This window comes from Diabrotica undecimpunctata, chromosome 1 (assembly GCF_040954645.1).
Source record: "Diabrotica undecimpunctata isolate CICGRU chromosome 1, icDiaUnde3, whole genome shotgun sequence".
NCBI classification, from domain to species: Eukaryota; Metazoa; Arthropoda; class Insecta; order Coleoptera; family Chrysomelidae; genus Diabrotica; species Diabrotica undecimpunctata.
The window spans coordinates 15047519-15058586 of NC_092803.1; the positions used below are offsets into that span (position 1 = coordinate 15047519).

General features: G+C 30.8%; 1 long non-coding RNA gene across 1 annotated transcript; it reads left to right on the plus strand.

Moving 5' to 3' along the window:
• Window positions 1–2530: 2530 nt before the first annotated feature.
• On the plus strand, window positions 2531–5822 carry LOC140445126 (uncharacterized). The gene is made up of 2 exons (XR_011951370.1): window positions 2531–3016; window positions 3396–5822. It is a non-coding gene; the product is annotated as an uncharacterized lncRNA (long non-coding RNA).
• Window positions 5823–11068: the final 5246 nt, after the last annotated feature.

Genomic DNA, 11068 nt, shown 5'->3' on the forward strand with positions numbered 1-11068 from the left:
AGTAATTGCAGAAAGGGAAGTAGAGGGGTATCCACTGTAGCGGCTAGGGAAAAAGGTACATTGGTGACAACCTGTTGTTATATAAGCGCATCTGGGAATACAATACCACCGGCTCTCGTTTTTCCCCGTGTAAAATTTAAAGATCATATGTTAATAAACGGCCCACCAGGATCTTTAGGATTGGCAACTAAAAGTGGGTGGATGACTCCTGATATTTTCCCTCAGGTCATTAAGCATTTTATTAAATATACATTGTCTTCAAAGGAAAACCCAACGTTGCTAATAATGGATAACCATCACAGCCATATATGCATTGAAGTCATAAATATAGCTAAAGAAAATGGTATAACAATAGTCACACTTCCACCCCATTGCAGTGGAAAATTGCAACCACTTGATGTTTCATGTTATGCTCCATTCAAAACATATTATGCTGCTGCCGTAGATTCTTGGCAAAAACAAAATCCAGGAAAGGTGTTCTCAATATATAACATTGCTGGTTGTGTAAATGAAGCACATCAAAAAGCCATGACTCCAACAACAATTATCAATGGCTTTAGGAAAACTGGAATTTTCCTTATAACCGCAATTTATTCACTAAAGCCGACTATATGGCCAGTTTTGTAACTGACAGACCAAATCCTGAACATTCAGACGAACTTAATCTAATCGATCCCCCAACACTCGCTGGTCCATCATCAAAATCAAATGAAGCGCCTTCACTAAATAAATCTCAAGATGTTTTGAAAAATACAAGTGAAATGAAAATAATTGATAATAAAACTTTTAGAAGTCCTGCGGAATTCAAAGGGTATCCAAAAGCCGGCCCTAGAAAAGCGATTGGGAAAAAAAGGAAATCGGGAAGAAGCATGATCGCAACGGATACTCCTGAAAAAAATCTAATTGAGGACGCGGCACGTAAAGATGCTGCCACAAATTCTAAAATCAACATTCCTAAAAAAAAAGAAGCAACAAAAAAATGATTTGTCCAAGAGTGTAGCGATGAAGAAGATCCACTTATAGAATGGTCTGATACTTCCTCAAGTGGAGGATCATTTGGCCCTGACGATGTAGAACAGGATAATGCTGTAGAATTATCTTTTACTCCAGTAGAGTTGCTAAAAGTAAATGAATTTGTATTGGTTGAATTTACAGATAAGAAAAAGTTTTATTATATTGGCCGAGTCACTAAAGAAAAAAATGACGAAAACGAAGTAAATTTCATTTTTAAGAAAAAGTGCTAAAGTGGCTAGAGCTTTTTCCTACCCCCAATGTCTTCAAACATTGCATACGTTAATATTAATGATGTTAAATTAATATTGCCTAATCCAGAAAACAAACAAGGTACCAAAAGAACACAGAGTTTTTTAATTTTTGAAATATCATTCTCAAATTTAGATGTACGTTATTATATAGGTAGATATACCTATGTACCTTATTTGTAATGATATTTCATATTAAAGATTTTTAGTTTTAAGACTCATTTCACTTTGTTATTAGAAAATTCCTAATGTTTCACTGTGCCCGTTGCTTTGTTTCACACTACCCCACGAATGGGACACAGTGAAACAAAATACATGATTTAAAAAAATAATTATCAAAAATCAGGTTTTTACTTTTTTTTAGATTTCAAACCAGTAATATTGCCCTACTATCTAGTCGTAGAAGGTTTTGAAATTCATTTGGTTCACTAATTCCTAAATAATTTAATAAAAATTTTCATCAGCGTACTTATTTCTTTTTTTGAACCATTCCCTCATCCACCTGCTTATTTTTTATATTTAATTAATTATTATCCTAAGTTTACAAAGGTTTTTAATAAGCGCATATGGCAACACTTTTTCTTTTTTTAAAATCCTTTTTGAAATGTTTCCAACAACTCAACTTTCCAACTTCCAATGTTTTATGAACCACTCATCTGTAGGCTTGATAAGACCTCCATAAGAGAGTTGCTGCATCCATGATGGTAAACTATAACTATGTTCACTAACTTTGTATGTGAAATTACCTAAATCAGGTAAACTATCTTTAAATTTTTTTGCTAAATACCCACCGATGTATTCTAAGGCATCTTCTGTAATTTCTTGCAAATCACTGACAACACAATATGAGGTAGCAGACTGATTAGAAGATGATTCTTGGGAAGAGAAAGAACTACTACTGTTAGATTTATCAGGTTCTTTTATTTTTTCTTGAAGAATTTTAAAATTAGCTTTTTGGAATACTTTTATTTCGACACTAAATCCTTTCTTTTTCGAAAATTGTTAAAAATAACAGGCATATTCTTTTATTTTCAACAGGTTTTCACACTCCTAAAATTATTGTCACAACCATATATGGCACATCAATTATTACAGCCCATTTTGTTTATACAAGGCCGTTAAATCGCTAGTATAACAAAAAAATTGGCAGCAGGAACAACTATTCTATTAAACAATAAGAATTGTCAACCGCGAATCCCCACGCCTACGTCACACTCAACACAACGCATTTCCATAGTACATAAAAAGAAATAGTAGTGCAAGAGAGATAGGACAGCGGGGAAGTTTGTTTGGACGATTCCAGTCGTACGTAATGGCGGCGGCGCTACAGTCACTCTAGGTGGGGGTATGAGACGCATGTGCCGTGGAAGAATTGAAGTTGAAGAAGGAAGGTTGGTGTTGTGTTGGTCTGTTGGTATTGTATTATTTGTATTGTACGCCATTGAAATATTGCAAGTTGAATTTTGTTTTGTTTTGTCTTTGTTGTAATCATCTTATTGATTGTTGATCGTTAAAATGGAACAAAATAAAAGAAAAGAAAAAGCCAACCATGTTGTGTTCCTGGTTGTAAGGACCACACAAGCAGTAGATTTCGTTTTCCAAATCCGAAAAATGAAATGGACACGTTGGAATGGTTGAAAGTAATTAAGAGAGGAGTATTAAACAATTATACACCTCTTACTGTTTACAATAAATTTCGTGTTTGCTCTAGACATTTTACAGACGAAGATAAAGTGGATTTTTACCAGCAATAGGTAAGCACTGTACCTCATAGCAAATGTTTGTTAGCAAACTTAAATTAAATAATATTTTGTATGTTTAAACTGTTATTGTTTAAATTAATGTTAATCCTATCATATGAATCTTACTTATATATTTTAAAATCATCAAAACTTATAAATCTAATTGTACTTAATTGTATTCCGCAAATATGACTTTGATTTTTAATATAAGTATTATGAATATTAATTGTAGTTAATTATTATAAATTTTGATGGGCCTTCTGGGCAACATATTATTTGGGTTCATTTCTGATGATGATAAAGATCAAGATATCTAGTACTTGTTTATTTATTAGTCCAACAGATTTATTTATTGGTTATGTTCTGTTAAAATATTGTATTTAAATTTCAGGCTCTCAGAATGCAGCAGATATTGAAGAAGAAGAAACTCAAACTATAAGGTTTATTGACGTACATGGTAATATCAAATATTCTATATTCTTTGGTAATATATTATAAAAATATGTCTTTACATTTTTCATTCAGTAAGTGTGCCAGATGCTATAACCACTTTCAAAGCTTTGCTTATAAATAATTTTATATCTTTTCATTCACCTGAAAGCAATTGTGAAAATGATGTTAGTGAGGGAGCATTAGATGCATTAGGTTTTTTTTAACAGGTGAGGTATTACCAGGTTGTAAACCTTTGGCACCTGAAGTGAATGTTTCACTTCCTCTTTCAGTTTCAAATGTTATGAGAACTCAGGTGGGAAGGTGTACTGTAACCTATGTTGCAGGATATGTAGCAAAGAAAGTAAACTCCATTCGCTTAGCTCGGGCATATTTTGACAGATTCATTGACGGAAACCTACAACACAACAATTCCTACTTCTCAGTATTAATAGCTCAAGTATACTACAATTGCAGACATCTTTCTTTAAAAAAAAAGAAGAATTATTCTAAATAGTGGAAGTGTATACTAAACCCATCAAATTTTGGGTAGTATATATTTAAAAAATATATTTTAGTCGTTATAATTTAACATAACCATTTATTATATGGTGCAGATAAATAAATATCAATTGTCGGTAATTCGCAAAGTTCTATTTTATTTACTATTTAGTTTGTTTACTATTAATATTGGCTGTGAGTACGTGTGCTTGGTTGTATAGTAATTTCCAGCCACTTTTAGTCTGTCAAAAAGTAACTAACTTCGCAAAAAAATAATTACTAAATTCACTAGACAGTTCGGACTGGGAATAGCGAACCGAGTTTATTGAAGGTTTCCTGTGAGCAATGTAAATATAATATGTTATTTAGAGTAAAGAAAGAGGATACAGATTTCATTGAAATTGAATTGTTTAAATTTTTCACCATTCAACTGTAAAATCCATTCAAATACAGGTATAAATATATGTAAATTTATTGTTAGACTTTCTCTGTATATGTGGTGTAAAAGTGTAAATGCAATTGTAAATGGCAGAGACCAGAAGTTTATTAACTTACTTAAAAATAAACCAGACTACACTATGATAGATCCTATGAAATTAGTAGCTCACAGAAAATATGAAAGTAGGAGAAAACAATTTTGTAAGTACAGGTCATAAGTGTAATTAAATTATTTCCAGTATAAAACTGTACAATTTGTATGTTATTCATTCTTGTTTACAGTTTCATATTTCCATTTTGTTGTAAACAAATAAAATTGTGTTTTCTATTTACTGGACTCATATGGAATCTTTAAAATTCTTTTTATTGTTTTACATATATCTTCATCATCAAACATTTTCCATCTGCTCCTGAATCTAGGTCTTTCACAATTGCTTTCATCTGTATCTACCTTGTCTTATAGAACAAGGGTGAACAGTTTGGGAGAAATGCTATGTCCTTGTCTCGCTCCCCATTGTAGTACATAGTTACATATTTTACTTTAATTATACATAATCACATATTTTCCTTTTATTATACATAGTTACATATTTTACTTTAATTATACTTAGTTACAAATTCATGAAATTCAAAGAAATTGCATATAATTTGTGAACACTGTGTATTTAAAAATTCTCCTTTGATGTAAGTTCTGGAAAGAATGTTACTTACTCTTTGTTTACAAAGGTTTTCAAAACATTTTAATTGTAAATGAATGAGATATTTCACTCGCCATTGTAGTACATAGGTACATATTTTACTTTAATTATACATGGGCACATATTTTACTCATAAACATAGTTTATTTTTTACTTATATATGTTTGTGTGTAAAATACATTAGATACATAATAAATCTCTAACATATACACACACACACACACATATATATATATATATATATATATATATATATATATATATATATATATATATATATATATATATATATATATACACAAACATACAAATAGCATAGCAAGACTAAAGAGCCTCATGCTGCTCTGCACTATTCAGTAAATATATAGATGAAACTAGCCTCCCATAGCACATCAGCGTGGTATGGGGGGGAGGGTGAGGAAAGCCTGGGGAGCATTGGGGCTCGAAGGAGTGGTCCCTAATTTACTAGGACCAATCTTTCTCACCTCAATGAATTGTATGCCTGAATGTCCATATGGGTATGCAAGTCTCCGCAGGTAGGGCTTACTTATTTCGGTTGCTGCTTGTGTGTAATTCCATATATCATTTTGCAGGTTGCAGTGAATAGATGGTTAAGTTCAGAATGGAGCCTAGTTTCGTGGATACAGGTGAAGACCACCACAATGGCAGTGATGACGATCTTTATAATTTATTATATCTCTGTGATTCCTCAAATTTTATAAATTACAGAAATAAATAAATTTTTAAGAATATCTGTTTTTTATGTTGATGTTTTAATGTAATGGAAAACAGATATAGTCACAAAATAATAAATAAAAACTTTTCCTGTGCCAAAACATATGTCTCTATCTGATATGTTATACATTTATGGTATACAAAATTGCATAAGTGTATACTACATTTTTGGACAGAGAATATATTTTGGCATATAATAAGTTTTTATTTATTATTTTATGACTATTTGTTTTCTATATAATATTCGGAACATTTTGAATTTCCCGCCTAAAATTCAGAAATTTATTTTTTGAATTTCCCGCCTAAAATTCAGTATATCCTTTTTGAATTTCCCGCCTTAAATTCAGAACCTACATTTTGAATTTGCCGCTAAATTTTTAGTTCCCGATTCCGAACTTATTTGGCGCTAGAAACTCTCTCCCCACTTTTTCTCCGGCACTTACCTTACTAGGGGGGGTATATACTATGACGCATTTCTTACATTAGAGCATAGAACAAAATCGATCCTATCTGTGTTTAGTGTCCTTGATCACTGCTGCCTTCTACTAAATGACACGTGAACTTTCTTTCCCATCTATCAAGTGATAGCCGAACTAATTTGTCACTATCAAAATGCCAATTTATAACGGTAACATCAACAAAATCCCTAGTTTGCAGCTTTTAATGCTAATTTTATCTGTAGGTACAGTTAATTTAAAAATTACGGCAGTATGGATAACGAACATTTGCTTAAAATAAATGTTTTTGGATAGTTAATAATTTAACTTAGTTATTTTGTACCTAAGTTCAAAAATTATTACACAATACCAATTTTTAGGCACCATTTAAGTTATGACATATGAAAGTGTCCAGTTTAAGTACATAATCATAAGTTGAAGATTTGTTTTAAAATAGTGACGATAACTGTACCTAAAAAGTATATAAATTTATAGCTGGCGGTCACAATATAAAATATTTATTGTAATTTAAATATTGCGATTTGAGAGTTGATATTTAATATGCGTTGTTTCTATATATAAACAAATAAAATAAATAAAAAAATGTAACAAAAAACAAATAAATTAAAACTAGCTAGCAGAATGTGCCGGAGAGTGAATACTTGTCACCCAAAAGAGGATTCGGCCAATTTGCATACCCTACAGAGACCGTAAAATGAGAAAATAAATGACAAGGTAATAAAAAAATAGAAATAATGTAAATGAAAGTGATAAACTATGGAAGTTGCTTTAAGATATGATTGGGCGCCAGGAAAGCATTAACATATACCTTCCAAGATATCTTGTAAAGCTGTATGCTAAAATAAAAAGGAAAACAGGTATTAATTAAAATATTTAGTTTTCACCATAAATTTAATACCTATCCAAATACATACAGTATAATTTTTTTATAGCTACCCACCACCAATTATATACAGCTAAACTAGTTACTTATATACTAAAAAATTCCCCGGTTATACAAAATTGATCCTGGATGATCTGACTTTACAAATAATAAATATAAGAAAAATTTAATGACTATACCTAAAAAGGTAATTTACTTGCCTACTAGAGATGTAACTCTAGTTTACAGAATGTCGCTTTCGGCTTTCAATTTAATGTCCTGAAAAGTAATAAGGGCACTATCCTGACGGGATGCCCAAAAGTTTAAATATATAATAATAAAATGCCAATAAATAACTCTCTGATTAAATGTGTACACATAAAACCGTACAACAGAGTTGAAAGGGAGGATTTAAAACCTCAACCTACTTACTCCCTAAATATGATTCAGTATTATTTTAGAAAGAATGACGGTTTTTTATTATTAGGTAAAATAGTTGATTTAAAGTTGGAAAAAAGATTATTAAAATTAATGAATAAACTTAAAACAAATGAATAGTGTTCCACACTCTAAATGAGGGAGGTCTTTCCGGCTGGTTCCGTGAAGTTGTCCGGGAATAGTCTTATAAAGATCTGGACCTCTGGGGGAACAGCTAAGACTGAAAAGAATCAACCCTGAAACCAGGTATAACTCCGACTAAGTAATAACTTAACTCTTCTTGTTTGAAACCAAAAATATCCAAAAAAAAAAAACAAAATGAATGAATTCTTCCCCTTGACTCCTATAGTAGGCGGCTCAGAGTGGCTACAAACCAAACAGGACACTCAACTTCTACTTCTTCTTCCCAAAAAAACTTTAATTAATGTTCTAAAAAACTTCTAAGCCATCCCTGGCCACCTACTTATAACCCAAGTGTCTTTAACCAGCGTCAGAACAGAAGTCCGCGATGGCCACTCATTTTGATTCAGCTAAGCATGTTTGTCAAAATCTCCGCTTGGTGTCGCTGTTTAATACCAACTTGGAATTTAAAAATTGAGAAAATATTAAGGGGATCTGGATTTAAAATTTTTATTTAAAGTGATTAAAGAATTATTGAAGTGACGGACTCGTTACAAAGTTCCTCATTATGAAGTAATGCACCTATTCTTATATCGATATCCTACTTCACGCCCACATTATGTGTAGCGCTTTTAAATTTGAAAATATCACAAATGAAAACGGAAACCTTCTGACGGACCTCTGCAGCATAATCGAAATACGTATTAATAGTACATAACAAAACACCTGAATGCACCACAAAGATAAAAGTTGAAAGTACGACAAAAAGTGACCTATCGACAAAAATCAAGATGCGTTTTAAAGGGAAAGAGTTCAGCTTTCGTATTTTGCCGTTAAATAAACTCAGATTTTATACAGGAGTTAAATAAATAAACGTGGCGCGATTTTTCCCATTTTTTTACAATCTATCTCTTTCATTGAGTGCCCACTATAAAGTTTCTATTACTAGAGCCTAACCTTTAAAATTTATAGCATGAAATTTGAGTTTTGGCAACAAATGTGAGGCAATACTTGAAATATGCTTAAAAACGCTAGATTTAAACTTTCATACAACAAACGATCTAAAACATTTAAAACTTTTTTTTTTTTCAATTACACTAATACGTTTTTCAAAAGAACGAAACTTCTGCAATAAAAAAGAGTCAAAAAAATTCAATATAGTATTTTTCATATAATAATGCGTGCACGTCATTCAACATTTACGACGTCAGAATCCCACAGCGTTGCCAAAACATCAGAATAGTTGGTAAGTGAGAAATTTTTAAAATGTCAAACTATTTGTCAAACTACTATATTAACAGTAAATACACTTATGTAGACTTTACACTACATGATTTTATCACATGACAATATCATACGAGATTTGTTATGATTCCTCGTTTCTATGATGTTTTAAAAAATCGTGTTTACACTGCATGATAAGTTATGACTTATGATATGAGTGACAATGAGTGAGGTTTTATTGATTTTTCTTTTTGTTTATGGTCATAGAGATATTAGACACAGTATAAGTAACAACTATTAGATTTTGAAACCATTATAATGGAAAATAAATCTTTGATTGCATTGGCTTCCCGAATTTTAATAATAATACGCCTGCAACAACTGCGTACAGCAGTAAGAAGAAAAAGATCAGACGCCTTTGGGCTTACAGGTGGCTCTTACGAAGAAATCGTGGACAGGGTATATCAAATTTAGTGTTGATATTATACCAAATTAAAAATGATTAATAAAGAAACTAAACTAAAATTATGATTAAGAAGACTATAAAGCACTAAACTAAGAATAAAACAAACTAAATCAATAATAAAAGAAAAATACGACACAATAGCATACATTAGATAATAGGTTCAATATAAATGCAACAAACAATCAATTAAATAAAGAATGTTGTCTTTTGGTAAGGGAATGTTGCTAAATTGACATGAGAATAAGGCGCGATATTTAAATATGTGTTACTCGTATTATTACCGAAAATCATATAATTTTATCATGCGGAATAGGTACCGTCCTATTCTCCTGGGACAAGCTATGACGAGCCGCATGACAGTGCTTATGACAAAATCATATGACAAATCATACAGTGTAAACATGTAAATTTCACTTCATGACCAAATCATATAACAAATCTCATGATAAATCATGTAGTGTAAAGTGTGTATTAGTTTTAAGATTACTGTAACACACTAAAATACATAAGAGAACATTTTAATACAAAATAATATATTCTAAATTTTAAACTTACCTCTTTTAGAGCATTAATAGTCAAAATGTCCCGCCATTATTTCTTGTTCAAAATAATCTATCTTATATGAAAGCTTATCAGCTTTCTACAGACTATTTAGTTGTTTTGGCATAGCACAATCACAATACACAACAATAATTAGTTTTTAAAGCTATTAATCTAAATTTAATATGTATTTATAAATACAATTTATTAATATATAATATATTATGATCAAATTGTGTAAGAAATCAAAACATAAACAAAATTCTTACTCTAAAAAAGCGGCAATACTTTAAACAATTTTGCCACACGCTGAATTGTCAAAAAATTTGAAGTATTCCCGTATCAGTTGCGTACAATTGTCTAATATATTTAATTAAAATTATTATTTTGTGGAATATTAGACTTAATGAGTTATTTCATAAAATTTATATTATTAATAATAACAAATGTTTTTGGTTATTTAATCAATATAATTCTAAAATTCCCAATATAATGATGATTACATTTTTCTGATTATTATACCATGTTGACGCCTATGAAAGATCGAGCAGTTCCGTATGGGTTTCGTATTATTAGTTGTGTTAGGAAAATTTAAACTCTAAGGTTGACATTCTGGAAATTTTAAATATAAGTGACGTCACTATATATAAATTGTGACGTACGCGCAGTTTTATATGAAAAATACTATATATTAGTTGCCTTTTATATTGTCTAAATATCAATCAGACATGTTGAATTACTACTGAGCACGAAGGAGTATCTGTTGTTACCCAACTGACAAATTTTTGGATTTACTATTTTTGCCTGGTTTTTTCTTTTTACGTTTTATCTGTGGTTCAGAGGAATATCATAATCAGAATCGTCAGAATTCCCAATATCTTGTATTTCATATGTACCTGCAATATACGATTTTATTGATTCTTCACAAATAATATTATCATCAATGTCTTCTACATTAGAAACTTTCTAATCTAATCTCGGCGGCACATAAACCACATTAAGTGAGTCAGCATTTTCACAATCTGAGTCTTCAAAATTATCTCTTCAGTAGTTAGTGCCATCTTCATTTCATATTTCGAGAATTTACTGAAATAAACAAATGCACTACCATATACACGCATTCACATGATAATAGTTTAGCTTACTTCATTTTAA